The sequence below is a fragment of the Nuphar pumila genome, chromosome 10, assembly GCF_984573655.1.
Source record: "Nuphar pumila chromosome 10, dmNupPumi1.hap1.1, whole genome shotgun sequence".
Lineage (NCBI taxonomy): Eukaryota > Viridiplantae > Streptophyta > Magnoliopsida > Nymphaeales > Nymphaeaceae > Nuphar > Nuphar pumila.
In genome coordinates, this window is record NC_143258.1 from 38,847,039 (window position 1) to 38,863,037 (window position 15,999).

Sequence of the window (15,999 nt, forward strand, 5' to 3'; positions counted from 1 at the left end):
CATGGAGGGGTCGATATTGCCATGAGCAAATCGACATCACTCAATCATCTGTTAGGGGCAAAACAACGGAAAATGAGCAAATCTTCAAAAGAGAGCGGTGGGGGGGGGGGGGGGGGTAGAGCTTTTACCTGGCTTATTGATGGTGCTGGGATTAGAAGCCCTTTTGCCGATGAAAGGAGGAGTGCAGATGAAGCCGACTTTGGTGGCAGGGTCGGTCTTCCTTTGGGAATGGCGAGAAGGATTAGAGGGAAGGGGAAAGAGATTTGTGAAACGATGAGCGAAAAGGGGGTGAATACAGATCTGAGGAAGAAGGGGAAAAAGGAAAGAAGAGAGATGAAGAAGTGTGGTCTTGAGGTTGCGGGCGGCCTTGTGCTTCAGCCGACGGAAGAAAAAAAAAGGAATTAGTGGAAGAAAAGAAGGAAGGAACGAAAGGACAAGACCGTGATAGGGTAAAAGGCCGATCGATTGAGAGGAAGGTGGAGTCGTGATAACGACTGAGGAATGAAGAGAACATGCGTGCCTTTTTAAAGATGGAAAGGAAAATTCTGGAAGGGAGGAGTTTGTTGAAGATGGACGGGAGGAGAGGGTGCACGATGGAGGGGATGAGAGAGCTTTCGAGAGAGAAAAGAGAGAAAGGGAGGGTTTGGAAGAGGGTTTTTCCAGAGAAATCGGGAGAGAGAGAAAGAGCCACCCTTTTTAGGGTTTTCCTCCATTTTTTTCAAAATAACTCTTTCAATTTTTAAAATTTTACGAGACGAGGCTCTTTTATCGGATTTTTTCAATAAGGTATATTTTACAAAAGGAGGATTTTTCTAAAGATGGTTTTAAGATATATATATATCTTTTTGGTTTTCCTATCTTTTGTTATTTTCTTGAGATTTTGATTTTTTGCTCTTTTTCTTTGAAATTTTCTATTTTTTTGTATTTTTTTGAAAACAAAACTCTAAAAACTTATGGGATTTCTAGACCATTTATAAAATTTTACAAATATTTACCAAAGAAGGCTTTACTGAGGATTTGAGTTTATGAATGGATTTTTTTGTTAAAAATTGATTCGATTATTCAGAGAAGGTGAGTCAGGGGCAAAAAGGGAATTTTGGATTCTTAGGAAAATTTGGGGTGTTCACACCCGTCTCGATGGTTCTTTCCAAGATGCGAATTAGAATTTTATTTATAGCTTTCGTCTGACCATTTCCTTGGGGATACTAGGGAGCTGAGAAATGATGATGAATTCTGAATTTTGAACAAAAGATCTTTATTCTCTCATTCTTGAAATGAGTATTGTTGTCTGAAACAATGTCATGTGCTATACAAAAAATGGTAAAAGATATTCTTGTGGGTGAACGAAACCACATGTCGGCCTTCCATTGTACGTAAAGTAACAACTTCAACCCATTTGGTAAAGTACACTATTGCGGCACGGAAATACTTATGGCCATTAGAAGCAGGAGTAATTGGGCCTATAACGTCGAAGACCCACATAGAGAATGGCCATAGAGATACGACTGATTGTAAATATGTGGTTGACGCATGAATGGAAGGTGCGTGCATCTGACATTGAACACACTTCTTGATGAAATAATAACAGTCTTGTTGCATGGTTTTCCAATAATACTCTGCCCGAATGATCTGCTTAACAAGAGTTTGGTAGTCGACATGTTCACCACAAATACCTTTGTGCACTTCTTAGATGACTTGGCTTCTTCTTCGTCCAAGTATCTAGAATACTCGACACTGAATCCACGACGATAAAGCACATCAGCCAGAATAAAATACCGAGCAGATATACGTTGAATCACTTTCTGCTTCTTTGATAATTCTAGTGGAAGCTCACCAGTTTCAACGAATTTTTTTTATATTGTGATACCAAGGCTTCTTCTTTTGCTCTGACTGGTTGATTTGCACAACTGGAATAAAGGTCGGCTATCAAGTCTGCCAATTTCAAAAGAGCAACAGGATTCTCCGTCTTTGAAAGACATAATGGAGCCTAGGCTGGCCAAGCCATCAACTATTTGATTAAATTCGCTTTTGATATGATAAAGTTGAAATTCATCAAAATTGTCGATGAAAGCTAGAACGATCTTATAGTAAGGAAGTAGCTTATGGTCCTTCACCTGCCATTCAGCTTTGACCTGACTGATGACGAGCAATGAGTCATCAAAAGCATGCACTCTTTTAACACTGAAATCTTGTAGAATTCTCAGACCTTGTATTAGAGCTTCATATTTGGCCATGTTATGAGTGCATTGAAAATCAAGTTTGAGGGAGAAAGAGATTATCTCCTTCTCAGGCATTATTAATAGGATCCCGATCTCTATACCTGCCATATCCTTGGAACCATCAAAAAATAAACTCCAAGCTGGAGACTGCTGAATGTTATGGATGCGCTCATTAGGGAAATCATCCTCAACCTTGACATCTTCTGACAAAAGAAAATCGGCTAGCTGATCGACGATGGTCTGACCTTTAATTGACTTCTAAGAGACATACTCTAAGTCATATTGCATCAACAAAACTTGCCACTTGGCGATCTGCTCACTGAGAAATGATTGTTCAAGAATATACTTGAGAAGATTAAGCTTTGATAAAATCTTGACTTTTGATGCTAACAAGTAGTGCTTCAATTTCTGACACATCAAGACCAGTGCTAGGCATGTCTTCTCTATCTAAGAATACTTCTTCTCATAGTCAATGAATGTTTTGCTTACATAGTAAATGGCATGCACTTACCCGACTGCCTTCTTCGTACTACGCCAAGAACCCGACACAAGCAGTTTGATTTACCGAGACATATAACAAAAGAGACTTTCCCAATTCTGGTGGCTTCAAAATGGGAGGATTGAGAAGATATTTCTTGATGCGCTTGAATGACTGCTGACACTCTGGTCTATATTCGAACTTAACTCCCTTTCTAAGTAGATGATTGAAAGGTTCACACCTCATGGCCAAATTGGATATGAATTATTGAATTGACTGCATGCACCCTTGGAGACTATGCAACTCTTTAAGATTAGTTAGAGGTGGCATATCAATGCTAGCCTTTGCCTTAGCGGGATCTACTTCCATCCCGCGTTTGCTGACCATGAAACCATGTAACTTGCCTCACTCTACCTCAAAAACACATTTCTGCAGATTGCGTCTCAGCTTGAATAAAATAAGTCGCTTGAAGACTTAACCAAGAGATTTAATGTGATCTTCTTTCTCCTTGGATTTAACCAGGATATCATTGACATATATATCTATAATCTTATGCATCTGGTTGTGGAAAATAACTGCCATTGCATGCTGATAAGTTGCCCCAGCATTTTTAAGCCCAAATGGCATGACTGTATAGCAAAAGGTGCCCCAAGGTGTGGTAAAGGATGTCTTGGACTGGTCATGAGCGACCAACTTGATTTGATTATGTCCGAAATATCCATCTATAAAAGAGAATATGGCATCACCAGTCGTACTGTCGATCAGGAGATCGATATTGGGGAATGGATAGTCATCCTTTGGAGTAGCTTTGTTGAGATCATGAAAGTCGATACAAATTCAAACTTTACCATTCTTCTTGGGAACCATCACAATATTTGCTAACTAATCTGCATAATCTATTGCTCGAATGAACCCAACTTTGAGCAAATCCTCAAGTCCTTCCTTGACCTACTACTCGATTCAAGGATCTATTTTCCTCAACTTCTGCTTAATCGGTTTGACATCTAGCTTCAGAATGAGGCGATGCTCAACCAATTTGGTATCTAAACCTGACATATCCTCGTAAGTCCATGCAAATACTTCTTGATATTGCTTGAGAAAATCAATGAAACTTTCCTTCTCATCTGTGCTCAGACTGATACCGATCTTGAGAATCTTCGGATTATCCTCTGAACCAATATTGATGTCTTCAGCTGGATCCTGAACTAGGGACGATGACTCATCTTGCTTCTAAATCGCTTCGAATTCTGACAATTCTTAAAGGGACTAATCAATTTTTTTACTCTTTTGACTGCTTTATTGTCATGCTGTCCTCTGTTCTTGCCTTGACTCGATAGATCTTTACGGGCTTTGACACAATTGAAGAATTGATGACTAGTTTTCTTATTGATTGGGAAGACATTCTGAAATTTTAAGAAAAGAGTAGTATTCTGAGAAATTCACCCATTATAAAACAAATTGGGTGAAATAAAGAAAATAATAACAACAAATTTCAAAGACAAATTATAGAGAGAGGAGAATGATGACATCTAGGCAAACGAGAAAAATCGATAACTTTATTGAAGACATGAATGAAATGACAATAATAAAGGAAATAAAATGAAATGAAATGGGACATCATCCCTATAAAATGCCGAAATCAAAGGAATAAAATGAAAAGAATGATGGCAGATGCTTTTAATGGTTCCCCTTGACAAAGACAGTATTCTTATGAGATCGCTTGCCCAAGAATCTCAATCTTGCTCTGCGCGGGTGATGGTTAGGGATTACTGGTTCTAGTCGACCGTCTCCATTCTTGCCCAAGCCTTTAAAAGATTGATAGTCATGCTTCAATAAAAGATCAAATCCTTTCTTGGCTTTTACAAACTGCGAGAACAAAGGATGGTTTCTGAAAGTGCTATAATCAAGACGACCTTCGATCTTGAAAAAATATGGTCCTTGCCATTGGACCATTGCTGCAGTATGTTCTGTCGATTGTGCTTCCTATATCTTTAACATTTCAAGGCATTCATTGAGAATAACCTCATCGCTTTCCCTGATGCTAGAGATATCGGTAGGTCCGTCTGGGAATCATTGGCTATGGCAGCCTCTCTTCTGGATCTTCCCTCAAGATCGTGGTGATCATGTAGCCTTTAGACCATTTAATGCACTGATGAAGGGTAGACGGTACTGCATTTGCATTATGAATCCATGTTCGTCCCAATAAAAGATTATATGTTGGTGGCACATTGATGACATGGAAGAGAACTGTATGGACTGAATAATTGATGAAGATCTCAAGGAAAATTTTTCCCTTCGTTGTCTGTCCATGATGATCAAATCCATAAATAGTGATGGGATCAGGGAGGTATTCTTCTTTCTTTAGTCCCAGGGCCTTAGCAGTCATCTTTGGATAAATATTGAGGCCACTGCCTCCATCGACGAGCACATGGAGTATAGTTATTCCACTGGTTCTGACCACGATATACAAGACATTGTTATGGAAGACATGAGGCCTTGGTAGGTCCTCATCAGAAAAAGTCATTGGAGCGTTGGTCATGGCCTCGTTGATGATCTGAGCCATGTCTTTCGGAGTTGTGCTTGATTTCACTTTGATCTTTCATAACAAATCATCTTAGACCTGTTGATGCTTGGAAGAGGCATGTGCCAATTCAAGAATTGATACATTCGAGAGGGCTGTGATTGGTTTCTGGACCAGTTTGGCACTTTCACCAGCTGTTTTGCTCTTATTTTAGACAACCTTTATGAAACACTTAGAAAACCCTAGAATTCTTTTGGCAACTTCAGGGGATGCCCTAGCGGGCTCTCTTGAGACATTTAGCTTACTGAAAGCTGAAATAAGGTCCATCTTCTGGGTGTTGGAGTGTGCCTGATGCAACACCAATACCTGATGCTGGATGTGTATATCCTCACCTGAGCATGGCTGAATATACTCCTGGGGCTAGAATGACTAATCAGATATCATTGCTGCAGAATGTTGAAGAAATGGTTGATTTAAAATGACCGTTTTTTCATCGTCACCACCTTCTACCAAAAGGTTCTTGTCAATGTAATCTTGAATTATATTTTTGAGAACAAAACAGTTCTCAGTATCATGTCCCACAGTTCGGTAGAACTTGTAGAATCGATCTTTCATCTTTTCCATGACGACTGATAGATCAACCACCTTCGGGAGCTTGATCATTTCACTGGTAAGCATATATTCGAGCATAATCTCTAGTGATTGATCCAAAGGGGTAAACTTGCGGTTATAGCTCCACCCTTCATGCTTCACCTTTTGTTGTGATTTTGGTTCCTGTACAATGGCTGACAGAGGTGGTTTGTTATTCCGTGGGAATGACTTACCCTTCTGCTCATTCTTGTTAGGATTCAAGCCTGTATAATTGAATGATTTCCCCTCACTCTTATGATGATTCTTGTCGTGGCCCGTATCAGTGGAGTAAGTGAAATGAGCCTTCTTCTTTGACTCCTGCTGACTATTGTTCTTGGTGAGGGTGATGCCCTCATACAATCCATTTTTCATGCTTAGTTCGAGCCATTCGGTTCGCTCTGTCAATTCAATGAAGGTTCTTGATGGAGAGATAAAAATCAGGCCCCTCAGGGGTTGTGAAAAGTTATTCAGGATCACTGACAATGCATGTCTTTTTTATATCGGATCCCTCATTTTGTTGTAGGTGGATCTCCACCTGTGAATGAAATCCCTGGCCTTCTCGTTTTTCTTCTTAAGGCTGCAGAGATGGTTGAGGGTTGGTAGCGCCTATGTGTTGAATAGGAACCACTCAATAAACAAATTGACCACCTTGTCGAATTCCTTCAACTCAATGGGATTAATATGTTCCAAATACCACTTAGCTGTTGTTCCCTCTAGACTGCGAGGGAAGCAAAGAAACAGAGCTCGGTTGTCTCGCTTGAACTTGGCACATTCAGCAAAAAACATGATGAGATGTACTTTAGGGTTGCTAGAACCATCGAACTTGATAAATTTCCTAGGGAGATTGTCGAGATTGTCATCCTCGTCTAATCCATCATAAAAGTCTTTACTCGTGAAGACCTTCTTGCCCTTATCACGGGCCTGCAAGTCCTTGACCATTTTGACTATGTTTTTGAGTTGTGGCTGATCAGGGTCATTAACAGACTGATCCTTAGATTTATAGGCTGACCCTTGCCCCTGAGTCAACTTTTGAAGTGCCTGTTGAATCTCATATTCTTCATCGGTATCGCCCACCAATTCAGCTTCATCAAAAGTGTCTTCGTGATGACTCTACTTTTTTGAGTTTTTCATATGCTTTTTCATTGTCCAACCCTTAGCCTTTTTCTTGGTTTTGCCTGAACTAGCCCGTGTTTGCTCAATCAACATCTTTTTTATTATTTTCTGGAACAATGCATACATCTGAGGATCAACATCATCATTGCCTTGCTGGCTCTGATCCTTAAGAAATCATGGATATGATATTTTTTGTTCAGATGCAGAAGAGTGATCGATATGTTGGATATATACGGTCTTCTTGTCGGACCTTGTCTGAACCATGTAGGATTGCAAATTCTCTCTGCAGAATAAAATGGACAATTAGATTGGAAGAATGTCTTGAAGATAAAACAAATAGGGGGAAAATATTTGATAAGAGTTAGGTTGACAATTTGAAGGATATCCCATTACCAGAGATTGGGTCATCGCCGAAATCACGACAATTGTGTTGTTATTCTTGTAAAGGAAATAAACAACTAAAATATGCCTTGTTACCTAGGCAAGGTCGTCAAAACATGATAAAAAGATTAATTGTTGAAGATGAATGCTTTTATTAATAATAGACTTGACAAAGAGGGGGCAAACAAACAATTTTCCACCACTCATGGTAATTAGAAGACATTCGAGGACTAGGAAAGACAGTAAGAATGACAAAAGAATCCCAACTATGATTGGCAGAATAGTATGCCCCAGACCACTAAGCAGACTTCAGATCGAATTCTGTCATAATGCCTGACAATAATCGTGTTTCAATGCGCTTCTGTCTCTGTGAGAACTGCCTGACACATCACTCTGACTGGTAATAAACGAAGAAAAAATGTCTGAGTAACTTGAATCACTTGCCATATGTATAAGTGTACGAGGGAGTGACTCCTGATGGTTGAAGTAGTCCCACACGATTTCTTCTTCATGAAGGTTCTTAATCAAGAATCTGTACCAAGTAGGTAATGACTTCTTACTGTTATATCTGAATGAGCTGGCTCAAGATGGCACATGCCGGAGGAATGAAGACTATAGTGCGTAGATGCACCCTTCTACTAAGATAGAATCTTTAAGCACAAAATGGGTCAATCCACGGTATAGAAGGCAAGCGCGACCATGGTGATATAGAGACAGTTGATCTGTCGACTTCCCCATCTTTATAAAAGTTGTATTGTTCTGATATCAATATAGTTTTGTTCATCCTAAAAGAAGGCTAATCCTACTGTGCATAAAACCATTGCATGTTGAATCCTGTCTCGTGCTGCTCGGGATAAGGAGTCAACTTCTTCAAATGCTCTATATTGTTGGTATAACTTGAATAAATCAACACACTAAGTCTCATAGACCTCTATCAGCGGCCAAGATCTGTGTCCAATCATTCGAGATAGAGCATCTCGAGGGTCGAGTCCTTTGACATTGATAAAAAACTACTGCTCTAATGGATCCTCAGGCTGACCGGCTGGCTCAGGTAGGCCCATAATATCTAAGAATTCATCCAGTAATAGAATCATCTCTCTCCATGGGAACCAGAAGGTACAGGTACGTGGGTTTCACCACTCTGCTAATGCTTGAATCAAATTGTCATTGATGATATGCTCTCTCATTAATGATGACAGTTCCAATCTACAGTCACTCAGATGGTTCATGAACATATGGGACAAGTTTTTGAGCCAAGAATAGTACCACTGGGGAATAAAATGTTCGATGTTCAGAGTTCGATGATCAGAGAGACCTTGCCGCACCTCATAAGAGATATGACTCTCAGAAAAGACTGAATCAAGTTGACTGGATGCCATCAGGGGAGGCTGAAAAATAAAAAAGAAGTAAGGAAAAGACTTAAAAAGTATACATAATTTTTGAAAACATTACAAGCAAGATAAAAACAAAGCTGGAAATTCAAGATCTAGAGGACCGAAAGGATAGAAAATCGCCTGAAGTTTTGAAGAAAGTAGAGGTTTTGGAAAAATCATCCAGGGTTTGAGAAAATAAAAAGGAAATATATAAAAATAAATGGAAAATAAGGTATTTTGAAAATCGTCCAGTATTTTTAGAAAAATTAGGGAAAATATGATAAAATAAAGAGAATAAAAAAAATAACTAAAATACATTCAATCATATCCTGTACAAACAAATATGCACATACAACATTCCATAAAAGCGGACTCGAGATACACAAGTTTTGAAATAGCTGTAGGACCCTAATCCTAACTCTAAGGCTCAGATCATCTATGTCCAATCATGCTATGCCGATATACTCGAGCTGAGACTCGATGTACGTGGCATAAAAGAATTTTTCGATTCTAGGCTCATGTTTTCGAACATTCTTGAGTGCCTACCGATAGACTTTGGACTATGGCTCTTGGTACGTAGCAGGGGCGATCAACCCAAATAGATGGCCCAGTTGTGAGGCTTTGTCCCAAACTATGGTCTGGAAGAAAGCCCAGCAACGTGGTGGCCAGGTGAAAGTAGGTGGGGTTATTTTTGAAATATAATCAACATGCAAGAAAATAGAAGGCTCTAATGACGTAAAGAAGTAGAATTTTGAAAATTTTATGAGAAGCAAACATTGTTTTCAATAAGATCCTAGATTGAAGAGGATTGTATTTAACCTAAGTCTAATGTGAGCATGAATAATGCTTCCTCAATCAGTCCTACCAAACCATGCCTAAGTCTATATGCAATCTATGTCAGCTGAGTTTAATTCTAGGCTCCTAGGTTCACATGAAATAAAGCCAACATTGTAGAACACAATTTTAACAAGTTAAATAGAGAAAAGCACTAGATTGATCAGGCGAAGACATGTCCCATCACGGTCACCAAACCTGTTATCATTGCAAAAATTTAATTTTGCAAGTCAAACTGACCTTTAAAAAAGATTTTAAAAATAACTCGCCTCCGTTTTAAAATGCAGGATAATTCCAAAGAATGGGACTCATCTGTCAATACGAGGTTCAACCGTTCCTAGCACCATAACCAAGGGTAATTGAACCAAGGATCCATCAAGTACTTTGCTTTGCTCTACTTGTCTAAATCGATGTTCTATTTCCTAAATGCACAAAGAATCAGGCATATGCTATGACTTAGAAATATTTTGACTTGAAAAACATGATGTATGCTTGAAATACTTTGAAATATTTGGAAAAGGGGACACCTTGAAAATCGTTAACCTTGTTGAGAGAACATTTCTGAAGAAAAGAAAATCGATTTCTGAAAAAATCTTGATGTGTTGTGAAAATTGATTTCTGAGGAAAATCTTGCAACTTTGAGAAAATCAATTTCTCTGATATAAATTTGTGAAATAAATCAGAAGAAGGGCATGTGTTCCTATGAAATATTTTCATGATGCAATCTAAACCTAAGTGATGCATGAATGCTATCTTGTGAAAATATTCTTTTTGAAAAAAAAATAAGAAAATTATTTGAAAAAGGGGATTTAGGTGCCTTATAGAACTTCAATGAAGTAAATTTGCCACATATCCTGACTATGGCCACAGATATGGATTGAATATAATCCATTTGATTCCAAAAGGAGAAAAAATGTTTAGAAAACTTTGAAATATGCAATAGTTTTTTAAGATAGCCTAAGAGTGTAGGCCATTTGTGGCTTAGAAAAAGATGATAAATCTGGGTTTCGTTCATATTTTGACTATGGTTACAAATACGAAACTCATCGAGTTTATCAACTCCTTAGAAGCTAGTGAACGTGCTATTTGTGTAGACCATAGTGAGTTTGAACATGCATGAATCATCACCCATCACACATTAACATTATTGAAAAATAAAACTATATGCAATGCAATCTTATTCTAAGCAGAAAATTAAATTCTTATTTCAATGTTTATAATTATAATTTATATAAAAAGAAAAAATAAAATAAAAAAAATACACTCTTGAATGTCCCTACAAAACTGGAAAACTTGTTAGTAAAAATATATAAGCTTTTCTGGACTTATCTAATAATATCTGGAAATTATTAGATTTATCCGGATATAAGCCTTTTTTCATATTTTCCTGAGATACACATAATAAAAGCTGATATAAAATTGAATAAATAATAAAGATAAACACCTTTGAAATTTGAAATTTTGGGAAAAATAACAAAAATGCCTATGAAAACATGACTATGACATTGAAATTAGGGTTTTCAGAAAAGATTTTTGTAAAATACTTGATTCAGATATCAAACGGATTCAAATCAACACCAAATCGGGTATGAAGCACCTTATTTTGATTATAAATATGAATAAACTCTAAAAATATAAAATGTTTTATAAAAAATCAAAATATCATGAAAATAGTGATGTTTGCCAGTGTTTTACTCGAACTGAGACTCTGCGGGCACCCATTTTTTATGATTCAATCACATAATATATCAAATGAATTGAAAAATCTATAAAAAATGATATGAATAGTTCTGATAATTCTAAAATTAAACTACATTCAAAAAAATATAATTTTGACATTATTTTAATATGAAAATTGAATAAAATCCTAAAATATGCAATTTTGCCTATGGGCACATACCTGTCATAGTGTCAGGCCCAAATCAAGTATCAAATCACATGAAAATTTATAAAAAATTATATAGTAATATTAGACAGAAAAAAAAAAGATTTTCCTTTTACAGATCGGAAAAATCATCTCCGGTTTGAGAGATATTGTTCAGGCAATATATGCTTGATTCTGACGAATATATAACGAGTTAAAATAAATACATCTGGTTTTAGGTACAGGTAAATATAGAAAATTATGTTAAAAAATTATAAAATTTTAGTAGTTGATAGTGGATACATAAATTAAAATACTCTTTTTTATGGATCATCGATCAGATCTACGGTTAGGGTGATGCGATCTGCCCAAGTCGATCTCAAGTTTAAACAAGGTATAATAGGCTCTGTGAAACCAATTCTGATTTCTGTCAGAGTAAAAATAGAAAACAGACGCATAAAAATCTAAAGCATGTATAGGAAATACTAGACAGAATAATGAAAATACTAAAACTTATGGATCATCTATCGAATCTTCGATGATAGAGATATCGCCTCAGCAAGTCACTCTCGAATCCCCATAGTGATTTCAGGGTTTAAAAAGCGGGGTTCGGTTTTCTATTTTTTGACAGGGTTACATAACCCAAAATAATCCATTTTTTATAGGAAATCACTGACATGTTCACGATTTAACCCTAAAAAAGTTGTATTTTTTTTTACAAAAATTTGAACATAAAATAACGTGGTTCCTGCGTGCCTGGGATCGAAATCCGTGGATTATCGATAAAGCATTAAAAACCTAATCTAAAATTGAAAAATAATAAAGAAAACTTGAAAATAACACTACGAATTTGGATTTGATGTTTTAATGAGTAGAATAAACATGAATATGACAAATAAATAAAAAAAATCAGTGAATACATGGTTAGAATTCGATTTATCCTTTGAAAAGAGAGATTTGGCCCATTGAATGGGAAAATCTCATCTTTTATTCGGCTTAAATGTAAAAAATGATGGTTCAAACAATTTCCATGGTTTGAAATAATGAAAAACACCTTCATGCAGCATTAGATCGCTTTCTTGAATCGATTTTATGGTTCTTGAATGAAAGTTTGGCTTGAAATCAATATGCAAGGGGCAACAATGGTGAAACACATGGAATAACATTAAAACCCCCAAAAAAAATAAAAGAAAAAGAAGAAAACCATACCTTTGAGTGGCTCCAATGGAGGAGGCTGGAGGAGAGAAAAGGGCACCATGAATTTTTGAGAGAGGGAGAGAGAAGAAACTCATGAAAAATGACCCCCTTTGGGTCCCCTTTTATAACCTCTTGAAATCCCACTTAATTAGGGCTAATTAATGCCCTCTTTGACTTTTCAAAATTCTATCTAGTTAGGCTAACAAGGGGGGAGGGGGGAGATTTTTGCTAAACTTCTAGCCTAGGTGGGACTCTAACTAACCCTAATTATTTTAACTAAAACCCTAGATAACTTAGGAGACTCCAAATGTGGCACCACTTGGTTTTTCTAAAACCCTAATTTTTAAAACTTTAAAATCCTAAGTTAAAATCTAAAGTAAAAATGAAAACTTTAAAATCAAGTTTTGATTCTTCTAGACTCCTAACCTAAATAGAATACTGACTAATCCTAAGCTAACACTAACTCTTTCAAATATGGCACCACCCAGGGTGGGCCCCACTTGATTTTTCAAAAATGATTTTAAAACTTGGAAATGAAGGTTTTTCAAAAGAGGTTTAGAATGAAATTGGTTTTGAAATTGGAAATTTTGAGTCCATCAGAGTTCTGAATGGATTGAGACTCCTCCAGATATGGCGCCAATTGAGTGGAGCCCAGATCAGGGTTTTGAAAAAAAAGTTGAAATAAAGACTGAAGGGGTTTTTAAAATAGAGTTGAAATCATTAGATGACAATCAGAGGTTAAAAATAGAGTCCTAAACGAACTGAAACTCTAGACTAGAGTTCTAAACCAATTATGACTCTGACATTTAGGTTTTTGAAAGATTTTCTTAAAACTAGTAAAAATAAGTCAGAAAATGTTGTCAAGGTTAGAGTCCTAATTCAATTAAAACTCTGAAATAGAGTCCTGAATCAACTGGGATTTTGCAAATGGACTAATTTTTGAAGAACGAATGAAAAGATTTTTAAAACAAGTGGAATTGAAAGTGAAAATAAGATTTAGAATAGAGTTCTGACCCAATTAGGACTCTGGGACAGAGTCCTGAAATTTTGCTCTTTATTTCTTGGGTTTTTGAAAGACAAACAAAGAGATTTTGAAAGATCTTCTTAGAGATTAGTGAAAATGAGCAAAATACAAGACCAAGGTCAGAGTCCTAATCAACTAGGACTTTAGAATAGAGTCCCAGAATGTTGAAACTTTGTGATAAAATTATAGCAATTTTGAAATTTAGTTTTTGAAAAGATAAATGAAGAGATTTTTGAAAGATTCTCTTGAAATTGAAGTCAGGGTCAGAGTCCTGATCCAATTGGGACTCTTGAATAGAGTTCTGGTTCGACTAAAACTTTGAGATTTTGACTTCTTTCGAAAGATTTTAGAAGATTTTTTCAAAAAAAGGTGAGACCAACAATGAAAGATAGAGTCCTGATCCGACTGAAACTTTGAAATAGAGTCCTAGTCCAACTAAAACTCTAGAATTTTGACCAAAATAGAAGATTTTGACAACTTTTATTGAAAACAAGTAAAAATATAGATGGAAGGCAGAGTCCTAGTCCGACTGAAACTCTAAGATTTTGGCTCTTTTGAAAGTCAAATGAGAAGGTTTTGAAAACAAGTGAAAAATATGTATAAAGGATGAAATCGGGATAGAGTCCTAGTCTGACTGAAACTCTAAGACAAAGTCTTAGTCTAACTGAAACTCTAAAATTTTGGCCAAAACGAAAGATTTTGAATGGTTTTCTAAAAAAATAGACAAAAATAAAAGAAGAGATAGAGTTCTGATCTGACAAAAACTCTGAAAAAGAGTCCTAATCCAACTGGGACTCTGAGATTTTGGCCAAAATGAAAAGAATGAACAAGGGGTAGGATTACTTCTAGTTTAAAATAGAAATGGGATTTTAGAAAAGGCTTAAAAAGGTGAAAAGACAGAGTCCCGATCCAACTAGGACTCTGAAATTTTGAGAAATCTAGATAAAAAAGTAATCCGGAAGCGACACCACCTAGATGGGTCTCATTTGAGAATTGAGATCAGTTAAAATTGAGTTTAAAATGAATCCAGATTGTTTTCTAAGGAAAATATTTTGAAATATAAGATCTTGGGGGTTAACAAATGGCAAAATATCGATTTAAAAACCCAGGTTTTGAAATTGATTTTGAAAGAAAGGTTTTAAAATCCAAATTTGGATTGAAAAATTTTGAAAGACTAGAGGGCTAGATCTCGAAAATGAGATGCAATGACATGCAATGTCATAAAATGATATAAGATGGTATGAGATGAAATGCAAAATGTATGCAGTGATATGCGATGATACATGAAATGCAAACCCTGGATGAGGGAATTAGAATCCCGAACCCCTAACAAAGACGAAGAATTGAACATTTTTTGTTCGAAGGCAAGAATTGATGATTGAAATTGAGCCAAAATAGAGATTAAATCTTGATTTCAAGATGAAATATTTAGATTTTGATGTAAAACTTGGGTTTTGAATAGCCTTGGCTTGAGTGTCGACCAGCTGGTTCCTTGAAGGCTTTCGAGAGTGGATTCCAGTGGCAAGATAAAAGGGTTTGTGAGCGAAGGTGGAAAATTTGGGGTATTTATAGATGCCCCTCTTTGCTACTAAGCCGGTTGAAAGCGAAGCTTAGTGGCAAAGAAAAATACACCAAATTTTGACTATAAAAATGCCTCAGTTAGAAGAATCTGATTGGGTGTGAAAAAATTGGCTCTGGTGATTATAGTAGGTATGGAATGGAGAATAAAAAAGAAAATTCACCTCATCGGAATGAGGCTCAGGCTTAGTCCTTAAGTTGGATGGGACAAAAAATACCTCGTAGGAGAACGAGGTTTAGGTTTGACCCTTAACCTGAAGGGGGCGAAAAATACCTCGTGGAAGAACGAGATTCAGGTTTGACTCTTAACTTGAAGGAGACGAAAAAAACATAATTCTCAAATGAAGAAACCATGATAGAACCTTCAAATTTTGCACAATAAATCTGAGAGGAGTTTCCAAAAAGAAGAAAATAGGGTTCCCTAAAGCTTGAAAAGAGATTGATCTTGGGCATATCATTGATGAGACTGAATGACTTTTAAAACAGATATCCTTTTGCAGAAACAATTCAGGTTTAACCCTTACCTTGAACGAAAAAAAAACAAAATCCTCAGAAGACGAAACCATGATAGAGCCTTCGAATTTTGCATAATAAATCTGAGAGAGGTTTGCAAAAGGAAGAAAATAGGGTTCCCTAAGGCTTGAAAAGGGATTGATCTTGGGTGTCTCATTGTTGAGACTGAATGACTTTTAAAATAGATGACCTTTTGTAGGAACAATTCAGGTTTAACTCTTACCCTGAACGAAAAAAAAAATGGAATCTTCGGAAAAAGAAACCATGATTGAGC